This window comes from Phoca vitulina, unplaced genomic scaffold (genome assembly GCF_004348235.1).
Source record: "Phoca vitulina isolate PV1807 unplaced genomic scaffold, GSC_HSeal_1.0 scaffold50, whole genome shotgun sequence".
NCBI lineage: Eukaryota > Metazoa > Chordata > Mammalia > Carnivora > Phocidae > Phoca > Phoca vitulina.
This window is the reverse complement of record NW_022589753.1, coordinates 6,823,055-6,842,535: the sequence shown is the minus strand read 5'-3', so window position 1 is coordinate 6,842,535 and position 19,481 is coordinate 6,823,055.

Below are 19,481 nucleotides of genomic sequence, written 5' to 3'. Positions count from 1 at the left end.
ACAAATGGTCACTGGTATCCTGGCTTCAGGGGACAGCATTTGCATTAACTCCACTACAGATCTTAGTGGCCAAAAAAGTGTCTCTCTAGTTAACACTTAAAGTCTTCTTGTGCCTCAAGAGTTTTCATAAGAGGAGATTGCAATTTTTCTGACCGGTTTTATATTTTAGCTGGATACCTTTGTTATGGCCAAAAACTACACTTGGTTTAGTATTATTTATTTATGTGCCAAGAATTATCTCAAACTGAATGGTTTAAAACAAACAAAACAAAACAAAACAAAAAAACACTTCAATCACACAATTTCTGGGGATTAGGTATCCAGGAACAGCAAAGCTGGGTGGTCTGGCATGGGGTCTCTCAGGTGATTGCAGCCAATTTGTTAGCCTGGGCTGTAGTCATCTGAAGACTTGACTGGGGCTGGAGAATCAGCTTCCAAGATGGCTCCCTCACACAGCCATGGGCTTGAACAAGCAATCGGAGAGGGAGAGGGAGAAGCCACAGAGTCTTTTATAACCTAATCTCAGATGTGACATATCACCATTTCCTTTGATTCTGTTTGGTCACACAGACCAAACTGGTGTAATGTGGGAGGTCTCTACACAATAGGTATGAACGCCAGGAAGCGGGGACCATTGGGGGACATCTTGGGGGCTGGCTACCACAGTCCCTGGCCCAGTAATTTATGTAAAGTAAGTATGATAAAGTGAGGATGGGGAGCAATACCACTTCCCACATGAATTCACAGTTTCACCGTTAATTGAATACCCTGCTCAACTTCTCCTTCTTCCAAGAGGCTTCCCTGACAAGATGTATTTTCAGTCATCTCCTTCCTATGAATGTTGACAGCATTTTGTTCATGCCCCTCTGCTTTAGCAATGTCATTTTATTCAATTTTTATTTCACAAAAGCTGGTCTAGTCACCTTGAGGGCAAGGGTTATGCCAAATTCTTCTTTGGATTCCTTAAAATTCCTAGCATGTGATAAGTACATGGAATCAGTAAAAGTTCAACGCCAGCTCCGTGACCTTCCCAATGCATAGGCCTCAACAATGAGCATTCCTGTCTAAATTGCCTTGAAGTTCTCTAAAACCCTGAGTCATTAAATTATAGTTCCATCTTGGCCATTACATACAATATAATAAAAATAAGCCCATGAACACTTCTACTTAAAGCTTTTTGCCTTGCCTCTCCCTTTTCTAGAACATTCTTCCCTTCGATATCTATCTGCATGGCTTGCTCCTTCACCCCTGTAAGGAAGTGCTTGCTCAGATGGTGACTCCTCCTTGAGGCTTATCCCAACCACGATGTTTAATACAGCAATCAGTGTTTGCCCATCCTCACCACTGACGAGCCTTTTACCATGCCCCAAATTTTCTTTTTGCCTTAGCACCTATTGCCTTCTTCAGAAAACATAATTGACTAATTTGTTCTATTTATCATCTGTCTTCCTTTCCAGAGTGACTGCTCCCTGAGGCCAGGACTCTAGTCTGTTCTGTTTTGCAGTGTATCCTTAGTGCCTGGACCAGTGTCTAGAATATACCAGATGTTTAGCAGGGAATTCTTGAATAAATAAGTTGGAGTAGTATTTTCACAACCAAATTTGAAACAAAAAGTCTTTGCCAGTGAGTCTCCAGCTAAGTAGGCATTTCAATTAACATCAAGGACTACTTTCTCAAGAATTCTGATTGTTTGGCTTATCCTCTTACGTAAGTTGTTTAGGAACCACTATACAAAGCAAAAATATTATAAATAAGAATAAAAATCTAATGTAAAATGTTTTAATTTTTTTGTAAAATTCACTAAAGCTACAATACAGAAGTTGATAGACTTTATTCATCAATTCAGTTAAAACCACATTCAACTTGGAGCACCTGGGTGGCTCAGTCGTTAAGCGTCTGCCTTCGGCTCAGGTCATGATCCCAGGGTCCTGGGATCGAGCCCCGCATCGGGCTCCCTGCTCGGCGGGAAGCCTGCTTCTCCCTCTCCCTCTGCCCCTGTTTGGGTTCCCGCTCTTGCTGTGTTTCTCTCTCTGTCAAATAAATAAATAAAATCTTTAAAAAAAAAAAAAAAACCACATTCAACTCATTCAAGCAGCTAGTTTGAGTGACTTGAGCTCAAAAAGTAAAATAAATATTTAACAGAATCAATGCACAAACATTTTTATTCATTATAAAAGTACATTTATTGTTCCAAAGGTCTAAATAATCACAGTGGTTTTTTGTTTTTGTTTGTTTTTTAGCTTTACCTCTAACACTCTAAGTATGACTGGTATCTGCTTTCTAGATTAGGACATATGCTGAGAATTTACTCCTTCTTTTGTTCTCAAAATGGTAATTCTCTGAGAAGTTAAAGCCAATATATTTTGAAAAGAAATGACATAATAATAATAATATAACTTTGTAATCAAATATTAATGTTTTTCTACATGTTTATTGTGCTGTTAAATTAAATGATTTCCATGCATAGGCAAAATAAACCACAAATATTCTGCCACAAAAGAAATGGTAAATCAAATATCTGGCTACTCAACAATGTTTTCTCTATTTTCAACACTTGCAAAGTCCTCATTCCTGAATTAATCTCTGGAAAAAAGTTTGAACCACAGAGCAAAAATGGAAGAAAACGCTCTTCTGACAAGGAGGCTTGCGTTCTAACTGTGTAATTATCAGAGTCCAGCATTCACAAATTTACATCTTGTAGTGGTGTTTAACTTGTTTTACTAATCTTTCATTTGTATAAAAGCTTAATTAATTCTCCCTGAGTGACAGTGTTTTCTTTGGAAGATCATGTTTAACCTCTTGCATTAAAATTCTATACTTCTTTCTTCTAATACAAGCAACATACAAACAAGGCACCTACATTAAAAGGTCTGGAATCCCAAGAGTTGACTTGTTGTCCTAATTATTTGTGGCAAATTGGTGTGGAGCCTGCCTGACTGCCACTTCTTCGACAGCCCCTTACTTTGCCTATCACTAAGAAAGAAGATCAACGCAGCATTCTGAAATGCACATTTATTTAAAAAAAAGGGGGGGGGATTTAGTAGATTAAAGACCCAAATAACCCATTACTGATAGCAGGTCCCTGAAAAATCTGGGATGGCAGAAAAAATGCAATAATGGAAAATAGGACCAATAGTCTAGAATTCTTCCAGTTCGTCTTATATTTTTTTAAAATTTCATAGTCTCATAGTATTTTCTTACTGAACTGATGCTGTGACCTTATTAACAAGCATTAACAACACTGTCGTGAACAGAGATGGTAAATCTACTATAGATGAGATTCGTTTTGAAATGACCGTGATATACACACCCGTCTATGATGTAGGGAGTAGTGGTGGATGCTGTAAGGAAAATAGGAATGCGGAGGCAAGATTGGGTGTGACTATCCAGCCTTCTGAGATGGCCACACTCTTGTATAATGGCCTTCTCTTCAGAGTGTGGGATCTATCACTTGCCTCTAACAGAATACAGCAAAGATGATAAGAAATCACTTCCATGATTAGGTTACAAAAGGTAGTAACTTTCATTCCACCAACAGACTATCTTTATTACTGGCTCTAATGAACCAGCTGCCCTGACAGAGAAGCCCACAGGGCAAGGAACGAAGGGTGGCCTCCAGGCAATGCTCAGAACATGATGCGCTCAGTCCAACAACCCGAGAGGAACTGAATCCTGCCAACAACCACTGAGCGAGCTCGGAAGTGGATCCTTCCCCGGTTGATGACTTCAGATGAAACCCTAGTCCTGGCTCGCAGCTTGATGGCAGTGTTGTGAGAGAGCCTGAATTAGGGAACCTAGCCCAGCCTGCCTGACCCACCGAGACTGCAAGGTAATACATATGTGCTCTTTCAAGCTGCCAAGTTTTGAGGTAATTTGTTCAACAGTCATAGATAACCAGTCCAGAGTGACCTTTGAAAAGAAACCCTAAAAATAGATCCTTGTTTACTAAAAACCAAACCATGAAAATAGCAGAGGATAAAAGCCCAATTTGTGGGGTGGGAATAATACTTTGCTACCTCCCTTCTTTGCGAAGAGAAGGCTCTTATGTGAGTCAAGTACAAATGGAATCCGTAAGTGCTCTAGGGGATGGCATTTTCGGTGAGGGGAATAACAGGATTATAAATAGAGAGGAACACAGCCAAATACTCTTTTCCTCCTTTCATATGACTTGTAGTCTTTCTTCCATCTCTCACCAGATGTGGTCATATAGAATCCCAAGGGCAGCTTGCCCTACATAGCTCACAAATACTTAATATGCAATGTTCTTGATTTGGATCTACTTCATCAAACCATGTCGCCTATTTTAGTAAAATTTTTTTACTGGATTAAATTATCCAGCGGTTTGAATTTTACAATTTTGAGGCCAATTTAAATAATGGATTGGGATTGACACGGAGTTACCAATGCTCTGTTTTAACCAATAAGGGCATGCAAACATTCACCAAAGCAACGATATCCTACCGTAGGTGTTTATCATTTTATGAAGAAAAAATAGTTTTTAGAAATGATAAAGGAAAAAAAATCTCATAATAAATGATCATTATTTAAAATTAAATGTTTAGTGTTATAAGACACTTACCATGTTTTTTTTTTTAAATCCTGCTATGAAGCAGTGTAAATTTTGTTACATATGTGGACTAATTTTAGGAACCACTGATTTAGCCTATATAATTCTCTTAGCAACAAGAAGCAATAAGAAATTTCTGTCCCTTCCATTTGACAACCCCAACACCAGACCAGAATAAGATTCACCACATCTTTTACTTATATCTGATTTTATCTTTGCTGCATAAGTGTAGTTAGGATCACCAAGTAAAATATAAGATGCCCAGTTAGTTGGAATTTCAGATCAATGCAAATACTTTTTAGTATAAGCATGTCCCTACATGGAACAAATATTACACGGGACATACTTATATTTTTTTAAAAAATAATGTATTTAAAAATATACTTAAGAATAAATTATGTAATATTCAAATTCCCCTGGGCATCCTATACTTTTATTTGCTACTTCTAGTCATCCTGGCTGTGGAGTGAGTTACTCTGGGAACGTAAAGACTCACTTCAATAATTATTACTTCAGCTTAAGCTAGAGTTTAAAATAAGTAAAAGTTTTGTGTATGGAAATGGGGAGGATTTTTCCCATTGGAGCTTACATTCACATTGATAGAAATTTCTTCTCCATAAACTATACTCAGAACTCACTTAATGAGAACCATATCTCTAGTGCAGATGTATGAGTCTCTCCTTAGCAGTCGAAATTTTTCACACGGGCAACTGAGGTCAGGAAACACAGTGACCTCACCTTTCTTGCCAATGGATCAACATCTGAATCAGTCGAACAAAGGCTTCACTGTGATCTTCCTCCTGTCATCCTCTTGAATCCTTTCTTCAGCCAAGGACATTCTGCAGGGTTTACTCCTCCATATCTGGCCAACTCAACCACACACCCCTATTTTCTTTTGGAGACTCAAATGACTTTCCCATGTATTAGGTTCTCTCCCTATATGTGATAAAAATGATAGGTACCCAATGGAAATTCTTAACTATTTGAAGATGCAGGTATATAAAACTCCCAAATTTGAAGTTAGCCCTCTCAGGAAAAAAAAAAAAAAAAAAAAAAGATCATCTTTAGTCATAAAGGTGTTATAGCCATAGTAACTCCAAGGTAAGCCTTCAATTATCTGAAAATATTGAAAAAGAATCTTAAACAGTGCTATCGTTCTTGAGCACCATTCAACTTTATTACTGTGTCCTCCAACCATCTATCCTTACCTCAGATTTATGTTCTACCCTTTGATAAACAGAGATCTAGCCCAAAACCTTTATTCCATGGATGAGGGAAAAAAAGGCCAAGAGGGAATGAGAACATGGCCCAAGTTCTAAGATGAAATTATCACTTTTGAGGAAGTGTTTTCTCATCAATGTCCTAACAACCATCACCTACAGGAAGCAAGGGGCTTGAGTGATGTGGCTGGATTGCCAGGAGCAAAATGTACAGGATGGGGAAGGTAAGCAACAAGCAAGTCACAGAAGGTCAGAGTTGGAAGGAGCAGCTGAGGTATCAACCCCTCTCATTTTCTGCATGTCAGAACCAATCAATGCCCACCGAAGGGAAAATGGCCTCGCCGGATCTATACACTGGGTTGCAAGACTGGAGCCCTAGACTTTGCTTCTGCTAGATCACACCCACTCCTGAAGGACGGCATGTTGAGTAATTCTCAAGTCCCCTGTCTATGCTTTTCCAGCAAGTTTTGCTAAATCCAAGCTTATTGAAGCATGGCCTTCAGTTTCCCTGGATCCTAGAATATTGGGTGCTTATTAGAAGTGCAGAATCCCACGGGGTAAAGTCCTTCCATCTGCATTCTAACAAGGCTATTTCTGATGCATTCGTAAAATTGATAGCCATTCCCCGAAACATAATTGAGTTCCTTATTCATTCTTCCATTAACTATTTTCTGAGGCCTTGGAGTGCAGTGAACCATACTAAGCACTGTGGAGAACATAGAGATGTAAAAGATATCTCACACACTACAGATGTGTCTTCTGGAGTCAAATCGTGGATGCATCACCTGCCAACAACATTACTCTGAGTTTCTAGAATCTTGGGGAAAAAATTAAGTGTGTGTATATTTGTGTGTGTGTGTGTGTGTGTATGTGTGTGTATACCAGCACATGCAAGTTGTGTTACAATTCTCTTGGTAACAAGTCACAGAATTCCAACCAGAGAGGGATTTATTGTAAAGGATAATGGATACTTACAGACCCAAGACAGGAAATCAACTGGTTCTCAGAGACATCCAGAATAAGGGAGCCCATATGCTGTGTTAACTCTTCCTCCATTATTTATCCAGATCTTTCTATCTTTCTATGGGTATCTGAATCATTCTTCTCTTACCCTCCCCCACCTCTGTCTCTCCCCCTCTCTCTCTCCAGAATGCACTTCTCTACTTCTCTCACCTACAAGGAACCACAGACCTCCAGTATCTAGAACGCAATTTACCCAGAGGCTTCTCTCTCCATCACTATAACTTAGTTCAAACACTGACCCCTAAGAAAGGACTTTCCTAGCTAACACTTACTGGGTACTTACGATATGCAATGGTGGCTCACAAAATCCCTGAATATTTGACAATCACCTCTCATCTAATCGCTCATGTCCTATTCCGTTGCATATTTACTTTATGGCATTTATCCAAATCTGAAAGTATCATGTTTATCTATTAGTTTACCCATGTAACTTCTGTCTTATCACCCGAAAGCATGGGCTCCATGCAGAGGTATGCTGGGGCTAGCTCCCATAAGCTCCTGATAGCTGTCAAATAATCAGGAATTTTGTGAACCAGTTGTTAAACTGTTGGTAGCTTGAAATTGGTCATGGCAAGAATATGTACACCATAAAAATTGACAAATGCTACAAATCAGGACTTTTAAAATTTTTCCCAGCCAGTTGGTGGACAAGCGCACCAGAGGTTACCCTTTCTCTTTGCACTGCTGATGCCTGATGCATTCAGCACTGAATGCACATGGAATCAACAGATGCAAGACTTTTATCATTTTAAACAATTTGTTTTTCTCCTAAATCCAAACCTCTTGGGAAATTTTCCCACGTAGAACAAGGTGCTCGTGCCTGAACAATTAACTATGGCAAAGTAGCGAGGGTTGTGTTGTAACTAGGGCTGGTCCACAGATGGCCAGCTGTGCTGATGGGGGTAGAGGCACCATTTCTGGAAAAGACACTGGGTAAGCAAACAAAAGAGAAGAAAAAAGTGTTTATCACATGTATCTCTCCCATTGGACTAGACCTTCGTGAGGCTGAACTGATACCTTATTTAGCCTTGTAGCCCCTCTGCTCATCAGCGCACTTATGAATGAATAAGATTTATTTGTATTAAAATATAAATTTGTTTTCTCATTATGGAGTCTTATCCAAGTATACAATGGACACAAATAAGTTCAGGAAGTTATTCAAAGGCTTTCCCCATGGACCAGCAAAGCTCTTTCACAAATATGACTTGGGGAGAGCAGGGACTGCATTTGAAATCTTTCTTCTAAAGCCCCCTTGCTTTATTCGAGGAAACCAATAGAAGGAGCAAATCCAGGGATACTCCTCTGTTGCCGAAACCATTAGAAGAACACCTCAGGCCAAATCGGATGAACATGTCCACCAGACTGCACTCGGTGTTAACAACCCACATATTGCATGCCCTAATGAAAATAATGAGCCATTTTTGATGAACAACCCAATTTTTAATTTTGCCGTTGTCCAAATATACAGTAATAATAAGGGGGATGCTGAGCTCTTTTATAATTCTACCCCTTAGGTGAGGGATTCGGAATAGTAGTTAAAATCCAATTCCCTCTTTCTTTCAAATAGTGTAATCAAAGTGCTGTGTCTCTTAAGTGGCTGCTTTGCGGCCTGACAGTGTACGTTATTTGCCTTTTTCTCCAAAAAGGCTTTCAAGCAAGTGCCGTTGGTAAAACAATCTCGACAAAGACGGAGGTAAGAGTGATACTCGAACATAGAGCAGTGTGAAATGAAGCAGCCATGCTGCATTCGCAGTGGCTCTTCCCATTTGTCACAAACCCACAGCCAATTAAAGAGGCAACTTCTCTCCTCCTTGTCCCATTGATCGAGCTCCAGGCTTGGTCTGTAAGCAGGTTTTTCTGTGAATTGTGGGCCACTGGAAAAATCTGTTAACACAAAGGTATTTGAAAGTTTTCTCTTCTGTGGCCCCAGTGCGGGATGAAGCACTTCCCAGCAATGACAACAATCTTGGAAGGATAGTTTTCTGAAATTCACCTGTAACAAGCTACCTGCTTAAGATCAAAGGGCCAGGTGGGCAGGACCTGTGGACACCCCCACAACCTCTCAGGTCCCTGAAGATTAGCTGTCTCTTTCCTAGTCCTGAGGCCCTGGGGACGTGTCTCTAGCTCCATTTTCAGGCACATATCTGACAGTCAGGGGTTATCTTAGGAGACCGCTATAAATTTCAACTCAGAGAGAAAAAGAGAATCACAATGTTCAATTTCTGGCAAGGTTTGTTGAGTGATTGCAAGATGAAGAGCAAACTCGCTCTGAATGAAGGCTTTCCAATCCAGTCCTGAATCCAAAGCAAAAGTAATGATGCCCCAAAGTTAAGTTTTCTTAGTACCCCCGTTAGATAAAGGAGAGTGTCTTCTGGTCAGGAACTGGCCGTGCTCGCCGATTTCCTTCCTTACTCCTGTGTTGCCTATTTTATTGTTCCAATAAAAAACAAGTCCACAGAAAGTGCAATCAGCGAGAGCTGCTACTTCACTCAGACACTGAAAAGCTCGGAGATGCTCCCTCTCAGTCACCAGAGTCATCTTTGGCTTCCTTAGGCCAAGTCCACCCCAGGCCACCCTAACTGAATTATTCTCTCCCCTGCAAGAGGAATCAACAATGAGCACTTTCAGAGTGAGCCTCAACCCTGGCTGCACATTTAGAATTGTCTGAGAAAGTTAAAGAATGACCAAGAGTGGGCCTCGGATCCCGGGGGATTTTATTCAGTTGGTCTGGCCTTGGACCCAGGCGCCAGTAATTTTTAGAAGTGATACAGAGCAAGTGGTTTCAAGAGTGTCAGACCTGGAAGAAAACTGAGACTCACTAGGCTCCCTTTGAGACCAACCAGCCATGCATATAAGACGTACGTATATCCACGTACCACACTCAACGTGGATGCATTTCATCAGATCGAGATGAGAGCTTGCAGCTCAGCCACAAACCGAGTCTGGGACACATGAAATCGAAGCTTGAAGACTTGTGAACACAGGTCCATATAAATGAGTGGAGAGGTCCCGGGGGGGCCATGGCCAAGGGATAAGCCATGCCCTGTCCAAAGGGGCCGGGCCAGGCTCAGCTCCAGACAATGGCCCCCACAGGAAACTTGCCAGATTGTCCAATTTCAGGAAAACCTCTGAATTGGATTTCTCTATGAAATCTCTTGATTCTTCAATATTGGCTCTTTCACCTCTTAAACACAGGACAGGTTAAAAGAAAGGTCTTTGGGCCCTGCAGCTTGTGGGGCATCTCCCCGGCCACAGACCTCAGGGGGCAGTCATCTGAACCACTCCGGAAAAGCTCTCCTTTTGACCTTTTCCTCAATGCCCCTTCTTCAGCGTCTGCTACAGACAGAAAAGTTGGACACGCTGCTTAATATTCCAGCGATTAGAAATGTATTTGGATATAATAAGGACTTGTCGCCATGAAAATGCTGTGAGATCTCAGAGTGAAGGGGTTCACTACTATGAGCATTGAGGGAAATAACAATCTGCGGAGTAATAACAGTAAAGGGTAGGCTCCTTTGCCACCTGCCGTCACAAGGGGTTGGTGGCGGAGAGTCCCCGTGGGGGCGGGCAGCGCGTGCGCACTGGGCGCCTGAAGGCGGTGGCGGATGAGACATTAACAGAAAGCAGGACAGAAGGAAGTAATAACCTCGCCGGGCTCCATAAATAAGCATGAATACATCCCTGCCTTCCCGAATTTACATCTTTGAGGAGGAGACAGACAATCAACAAAAGTTTGTGAGGAGTGTGTAAGGAAAGAGTAAGGAGATGTCACGTGGGCAGGGTGAGTGGGGGATGGGAGCGCGCAGGACTCCGAGCTGTTGCACAGACGCCGGCCTCAACCCCGAGTGACACCCGCAGGTTTGGGGGGCCGGGCAGGTGGCTCTGCAACACAGGAGTCTCGGGATTAAAGGGATCGCTCTGCAGGGAGAAGTCCCGTGTTAAAAATATGCTGTAGGAGCCGATGGTAGAGTCTGGAAACCCAGCTCTAGGAAGATCGTGCAGACATCAAAGCAACAGAAAATGTCTCCAAAGCCAAATCAGAAGTCAGCTGGCAGAATACTGGGAAATGCAGATTAAGAAGGTAAAAACAGCAGATGCCTACCACAGGGGTTTAACGATCCATCTTCCATTCAACTGGCCAATTAATGCTTGCCTCCAGCCACATCCTGAAACTAAGAACTGAAAAGTGTTATATACTCACCAACCCCAACTTACGGAAAAGAAATTTCTCCACTCCTGAGGCAAAGGTCCTAGGGTAGTGGAAGTCAGGATAGTAAAAAGAGAATGATGGTTTTTACTCCATAAACAGCCAGCAAATGTTTGAGTTATGGATAACAATTAAGTTCTAATTGGCAATAATGTAAATCTCTTCTGAATGGATGTGGTAAATATTGAAACAAATGAGCTGCTATTTTTCAGACCTGGATGGCAGTCAGTCAAAATGAAAAGCTAATTTCAGCCTTGGAGGCAAACTCTGTATTTTAATCAAGTGTGACGAAGTGGGAACAATAAATTGGCATTTAAGGTGAGGGGCTATTTACTTCCCTGCCGCAATGCTTGTGATGATAAGTTGCACTGCCCCCTCGCAAAATGAAAGCAAGCTATGGCTTTGATCCAGAGCATAAGGAAACATCTGGGGAACTGGCCAGAGGCAGGGTTCAAAGACAGCTGAGAGCTGAAGGCAAATGATCCACCCTCCCAGATGTCTGGTGCTGTGGGGGTATCATGTGCTATTTGATTGCCCACGACATAGCTGGCCGATGTAATTAATCAACACTTATACTGAGACTCATGAAAATAAAGGGTGTGTGCGTGTGTGTGCATAGTTTCTACCATACTGCAACCCAGCATTAAAATCTAATTATTAAGGATCTAAAATATTAGTTTCATAATTAATTTACTCACGAATTATTAACTAGGTGCCAATTATGCCCAAGGTGCTGTTATGATGATTCTCACTGGGGAATCATCAGTAGACAAAACATATAGAGTCCTTTCTTTCCAGGAACTTACGTGCTAATGAAAAATAAAAGCAGCTGTAACTCTGAGTTTTACTCTGAAAGCCTGGACTGTTCTGTATTATTTGCATTGATGTGTATCTTCTTCGTAACAGCCCTTGGGTAAGCTACTTTGCTATCTCCACTTTAAAAGTGAAAATCCGGGGCGCCTGGGTGGCTCAGTCGTTAAGCATCTGCCTTTGGCTCAGGTCACGATCCCAGGGTCCTGGGATGGGGCCTGCATCCAGCTCCCCGCTCAGCGGGAAGCCTGCTTCTCCCTCTCCCACTCCCTCTGCTTGTGTTCCTTTTCTCACTGTCTCTCTCTCTCTGTCAAATAAATAAATAAAATCTTTAAAAAAAATAAAATAAAAGTGAAAATCCTGAGGCACAGAGAGGTTGAGTAACGAACCACAAATCACACAGCTATGGCTGCTGGGATAGAGAAGTGAGCCAGGCAATGTCCTCTCTGAGTGCCAAATCTAGAGGGGAAGAAAACATTAAAGGAAGAATTGTAGGCATTACACCTGTTACAAAGGAAATGTGTGGACTTGGGGCAGGGGCAGGTAATAAGACCCAAACTAGCTTGAATTTTTTTCATTACAGCAATAACTTGTCGTATGTTCTCTCATAAACATGCACCTGTTTTCCCGAGTAACATGTCTGGCTGATTTGAGGACAATAGTTGGTTCTGATCTTTGCTAAAACTGGCAGTCTAGAATTTGAATTTTCTCTCTCCATACTCATTTTAACCTTAAATTCTATTAAGCGTGGGCCGAGCACAAGAGGGTGAGCTGGGTATTTTCTAACACCATTAAACTTCTTGAACCAAGCAGTGTATATAATTTATATATGTAATGTTCTGAAGATTTCATATCTTCTGTGAGTCTCTGTCTCCATATAAATTATTTATATGCTTTAATATTTCAATAAAGCCAGTAGGGTTCATGTTGCTCTGAATCACTCATTCTAGTACTCAAGAAAGAAAATCAGCTTGTAAAATATTTGCCTTATTAATCTGGACATATTGAGGGGATTTTCTTAATTGTACAGGGTTTAAGGGTATGATACCAAAAAAATGAAAAGAGAAGAAAAATAAAACTCTCCCGGGCTCCGAGTCTCAGGTGCTGACCAAGTGACCCAGTGCTGTGTCCTGGGATAACTCCAGCGGTGGAAGAGATGTGGAGAATTTTTTAAAAAGAACAAAGAACAACAACAACAACAAAAATGCTGATTTCCTAAATAAGCTTTGTTAATTACCCGATGAAGGAATTGTGAGCTTTCTCACTTTAGCGGGGACAGTCACGGCACAGTAAAAGCTCCAAGTTTCCAGATCACATTCTCCAAAAGTGTCTGCAGATGGGCTTCTAATCTCCAGCCAGAAAGCAGAAAGCAGAAAGCCGTAGAAGAGTCCATTCCGTCATCTATCACATTTGGCAAGTTATCCATCCTGTCCATTCCTCAATTTCCCCAACTGTTAATGGGGATGATAATTGTATCCATTTCATAAGATCATTAGGAAAGTTCAATGAGTCAGTACATACAGAACACCTAGAACAGCACCTAACACAAAGTCAAATATAAGCCACCATGTTGTTCTGGTTGTTATGTACTCATTTCACAAATATTTAGTGGACGCCCACAATATTCTCTTCTAGTGACAAGTAAGACAAGGCCTCTACTCATCTCCACATATTCTCATAGGAAAAATAGGTGACCAATAAATAAACAAGCTAATTTCAGCTTCCATTATGGTCATAGAGAAATAAAAATGGTTGATGGGATAGGAGGCCTCCTTGGCTCTCCTAGGTCAGGGGGATCAGAGAAGCCTTTCTGGGGAGGTGACATTGGAAGTGAGGCCTGAATGGTGGAGAAGGATCTGCCCAAGGGAAGAATTGGGGAAAACGTTCTCCACACAGAGAACAGCAAAGGTAAGGGTCTTGCCCTGGAATAGGTGAGCTTGTGAGAGGGTAACAAGACGTCGGGGGTGGGGGCAGGGGGCAGGATGAGAGATGAGGCCCCAGAGGTGAGCGGGACCCGGGTCCAGTCGTGCCCACTGATGAGAGGGTGTCTTCTCTGTCAAGTATACTGGACCCACACGAGCTTGGAAATAACATCCTCTAACCTGTAATCTTAAAAGTCAACTCTGGCTGCCAAGCGCAGCCATTTATCCAGATCACCAGAGGGGACACATCTTCCCCAAACACAGAGGGGAAGAAAGTTGGAGGGATTTACCACGACTGTGGATCTCACCGGTGTTGGAGCCTGAGGACACCTCCAGAGGATGAAGTCCAACATCTTCATTTCACAGAGAAGGAAACAACACATCTCCCAAGACGTCAAGCTCCGACTTGAGAGAAATGTTGATTGCTTTGTACGTGCAGGTGCTGAATAAATTCCAGACGAGACTTGGAAGCACGGGCTGCACCTGGGCTCTAGAAACAGGACCCTCACTAGGTTCTTTATCACCCTTTAGGAAAAAAACAAAACTGGCTTCTTTTTCCTAAGTCTTCCTAAAAATATTCCTGCAGCCCCGTATCCATACTCACAGCCCAGCAATGTCTGCACACACGGGCTGTGTGCGGCGACCCACCTGAGGACATGTAGGAAAAGAAAAGGAGGAAAAAGTACATCGGGAACGTGCCCCCCAAAGGAGGCCAGTGCACAGGGACCCAGCCATCAGAATCTCATGCAGGTACGGGCTGTGTTTGGGCAGCCAGTCCCAATCCTATGTCCTGCCCTCATTAGGCAGGCCACGGATCTGCAGCGAGAGCAAAGAAAGAACGAAAAGCGCATTCCCGCACTCGGCACCTCGGAACAGGAGCCCAGCAGATGGGAGTTAAAAAGAAGTGTGTTGGTGCCTGAGGCTTGTCTTAATTTGTTACGTGGTTCCATTTGTTTCTCTTGTTAATGGTCCACTTAGCCAAGCTTGGGACTGGGGAAAAAAAAATCAATCTTAGAAGTTGTCCAAACTCTTCTGAAAAGAATTTAGGATTCTTTCTAACCACCTCTGTCTTAGATGGTTAGACAGAAACAGGTTTGGGGTGGATTTTACTAGTTAAGGGATGCCATCAGGAAGATGATATAAATCCAGTGCTGGGGTCCCCGGGAGACAAACTAAGTACATGGTTGGAGCACCAGCAAGGGCAGAAGCATTAATTTGTGGGGGGTGGGGGAGGGGAGAGCAAGAAGTTGACATTTTATAATGTTAAAAGGTCTAAATAATAATTGTGGTGGGGGGAGACAGAAATTTGTTGGACATCCATTCATGTTTGTGTTCTTTCCTGATAATTTTGAACTCTGCATGAAGTAGGAGTTTAGGCCATCATCTTTCTCATATTAAGGGTGTCTAAAAGGCTTAATCTCTAAAGAGACAACGAGGTGATGGATGAGGGAGAAATGCCTTGGTTTATTCCAAAGATCTCGGTTGATAAATGTTAGTGCTGTCCTTCTCCCCTTCCCTGGCTCCATGCTCAGTCCACAGCCTTACCCCAATGCCTTACATATATTTTCATCTTATAGATTTAGAGTTTTGAAGGCCATTATTTTATATGATTTTCATAAACCTGTCAGGTCACCTGCATGAAGAGGCTCTGGCCATCATTGGATTACTAGTGCTATGTCAGAGTCATTTTTTAAATACAAGCCAAACTGTTTTTTGCTTCACTACAGGTTTCAAAAAAAAAAAGGTAGTAGGGAAGAAGAACTTGTGAGTCTATTCAGTTAATACCAGTGACAAGACAAACTCTAAGAATATTTCTCCTACAAGACTTTTATGACATATTTTTCTCTAAAACACATTTTGTGGCTCTAAAGTTAGCATAGGTCTTGGGGATAGAGGTTGGAGTCCTAAATGAAAATGAAGGTAGTCTGTATAATCTAAGAGTTTGATGGCTCTGAAAAGGTTTATCTTCCTTACACTGAATATGAGAAAACATGGAGAGATTATCTAACTTATGAAAAAGAACTGATCCTAATCAAATTTAATTTTACCTAGAACCATGCCCCATATTTCATTCATAAGCTTTAAATATTCTGTATCCTTCTCTACTTGTTTAGGGAGAAAAGTGCTGCACATCACAGCACCTGATAAAAAGGTATTTTTAGCTCTTTAGAATTGTTTCCTCTCTTTGCAAAATTCCTTGCCTAACATATGATTCCCTTCATCAAAACTGGGCCAAAAGAAATAGGGGGATGGAAGCAGAGAAAGGTAGAAATAGAGATCTAGTTCACATTTCCCTTCTCAAAACGGAGACTTAACTTTCTGATTCCACAATAGGAGGCAAAAGCATTACAAACCTCATTACACAGAGAGGCTTAGGTGATTGCCCAAAATCTCATTGCTGGAAAATTACTGTGAGGGGATATGAACTCTGCCCCTTCAACTCCCAGAGAATTTTCAGCCACACAACACCAGGAAATAGAGAGTCCCATTTAAATTGGATCCAACTGGTGATATGAAAGGCAAGAGAAATGTTCACTTTTTCCAGCCAACAGGATCTTAACACCAACCTCAAATACCATGATGATACCCAAGTGAGAAACCCGCCCCCTTCTCCTAGGGCAGTCTGTTCACTGTGATCACATTAAAATGTAGCCATTCCTTACCCTAATTTGCCCTCCTTTGTCAAGTCTGCTCCTCCCTAATGAAGCTTCATTCATTGACTGATACATGCATTTTTTGTTCATTCATTCAAACAAATATGTAAGCGCTTACCAAAATCCAGATGCACTTCGGGGAACAGGGGCCAAAGTGCTGAAGGTAGCAATGGCCCTAACTTCTGGAGCTTATGTTTGACTGCGAAAAGAGAGAAGCGTGAAGTAAATGAGAAAAAAAAAGAGCCAACACATCCATGGACATCGGTCAGAGGGGCCATGTGATCAGGAGGTGGAGTAGAACAGACCTGAGGGTAAACACTCTCTGTCACCTGCTTCCATCTTCAGAATAGCAAGACCTAGAACAGCCATATTATCAAGAGAAATGAAAAAAATAAAAGCCTCAGAACTCTTTAATCAAACAAAATGGAATCCTGAGCTTAAATAAATACACCAGGTGAAGAGAGAGCTACTCCGACTGACCTAGAGTAGAGAACCAAGATTCCAACCTGCTTGCTTGGTTTCCATTTTGCAGTAGCTCCTTGGTGATGGGCAGTTCAGAGGTCCATGGAACTGTGAAGGCTCTGGATAGCTAAACTGGAAATGATTAGGTTACAGGACGAGCCTCGGGAAAAGAGCAAAACTGTCTGCTTAACTTGTTTTTAAGGAAGGCCCCTGGCCAATGGAAGCAAGAGCCATTGTGGCTCAACCTCACGCTCCAGGTTCAGAGTTGATAAGGATACGGGCCATGCGTTTTCCCCAGAGCATCTCTCTTGCATCTTCTTCTCTTTCAAAAACGGGAAGGCTGTTGGCAACTGTCCAAGAATTTAGGGACTCAGTACTCTACCCAAATCGAGTTTCATCACAACATGGCTATCATAATTGGTGTTAGATTCTAAAATGTAACTCATTCTAAAAATTTGAACATGAACAATAGATCTACCAAACATGTATGCATCCTATTATTGTTGATTTATTCTCAATAGGCTTTTGGTAAATCATACAGATGACTCTTAGATTATTTCCATGTTGACAAAGTGTAATAATCCTCTGGGGGGGCGATGGTAACAAAATGGAAACAAAAAGGTACCCTGTGGGAAATGAGGCAATTTGACATTTTAATGTTGGCTAAATTCTGTCAATTCTTTCTTTATTGTATTATTTCACCTACGCTTCTCCTCAGAGAAAGATTTCCAAAAGCTGAATTTTAGAATCTAATAAACCTCATTAAATCTCTCCAGAGCTTTACCACCTGCCAGCTCTGTGACCTAGAGCAAATAATTTAACTTCCCTTTGCTTAGTTTTTGTACTGTAAAATGGGTTGTAGGCATTGGACTGAATGAGATAACTTATGCTAAGAACGTGACCCAGTACTCAATAAATGATAGCTATTATTATCTGTATATATATATATTTATACACACACACACAATAGATACACTACAGATACACACTACATATATATATATATATACCATACACAATAGATATATATACAGATACAGTGTATATACATATATATATATATATACACACACACACACCTATATGCACACACACACAGATACAGTGTATCTGCAGTGTATCTATTGTATATAAACACACACACTATATATAGCACTTCCTGGCATAGGACTTCATCTAGAATCTGTGCTCTAAAATTGACCAATTGCTTTTGGTGAATAATTCTTAAGTTAAATGCTCAGATTTGAATCAGCCATGTGCACACCATGATTGCACACCAACCATGACCAAGCCTTGCATCTAACAGGCATTTTTGTATAAATGTCTCCTTTAATCCTACACACAGCTCTGTGAGGTCTGTGTGGCAGACGGGTAGTGAATGTGATTCACTGCAGAATCAGACTAGGTAACTTCAAATCTTACCTTCTTTTTTTTTAAATTTTTTATTGTTATGTTAATCACCATACATTACATCATTAGTTTTTGATGTAGTGTTCCATGATTCATTGTTTGTGCATAACACCCAGTGCTCCACGCAGAACGTGCCCTCTTTAATACCTATCACCAGGCTAACCCATCCTCCCACCCCCCTCCCCTCTAGAACCCTCAGTCTGTTTTTCAGAGTCCATAGTCTCTCATGGTTCGTCTCCCCCTCCATTTCCCCCCCTTCATTCTTCCCCTCCTGCTATCTTCTTCTTTTTTTTTTTTCTTAACATATATTGTATTATTTGTTTCAGAGGTACAGATCTGTGATTCAACAGTCTTGCACAATTCACAGTGCTCACCATAGCACATACCCTCCCCAGTGTCTATCACCCAGCCACCCCCTCCCCCCCACCCCCCCCCCCACTCCAGCAACCCTCAGTTTGTTTCCTGAGATTAAGAATTCCTCATATCAGTGAGGTCATATGATACATGTCTTTCTCTGATTGACTTATTTCACTCAGCATAACACCCTCCAGTTCCATCCACGTCGTTGCAAATGGCAAGATCTCATTCCTTTTGATGGCTGCATAATATTCCATTGTATATATATACCACATCTTCTTTATCCATTCATCTGTCGATGGACATCTTGGCTCTTTCCACAGTTTGGCTATTGTGGACATTGCTGCTATAAACATCGGGGTGCACGTACCCTTTCGGACCCCTACTTTTGTATCTTTGGGGTAAATACCTAGTAGTGCAATTGCTGGATCGTATGGCAAATCTTACCTTCTTCTTACTGGCTACTTGGCTTTTAGGACATTACCTCTCATCAGGTTCAACTTTCTTCAAGGGGTTGAAATAAAAAATGAAAACATAGAATGCACGTACACATCACATGGTGCCTGTATACAATAAACCACACCGTCATGTTTGCTCCTAATAGGGTACAAGCCATTTTAATCAATCTCCACTTAACTGACTTGACAAATCTCCACTGCTCCAGCAAAACATAGTGACAGATGCTGACGAGTCCCTGGATCTCTCCTTTGCCGGCACACCTGTGCTTCCATCGGGTAAATTCTACCGCAAACCAAGATCAATTGTAATTGCTTATGCCATTTGCTCCTAGTATTGAAAGGATAAAATTTAGTTAAACTTTACTTAAGTTGGTGGAGATTCGTGAAAAAT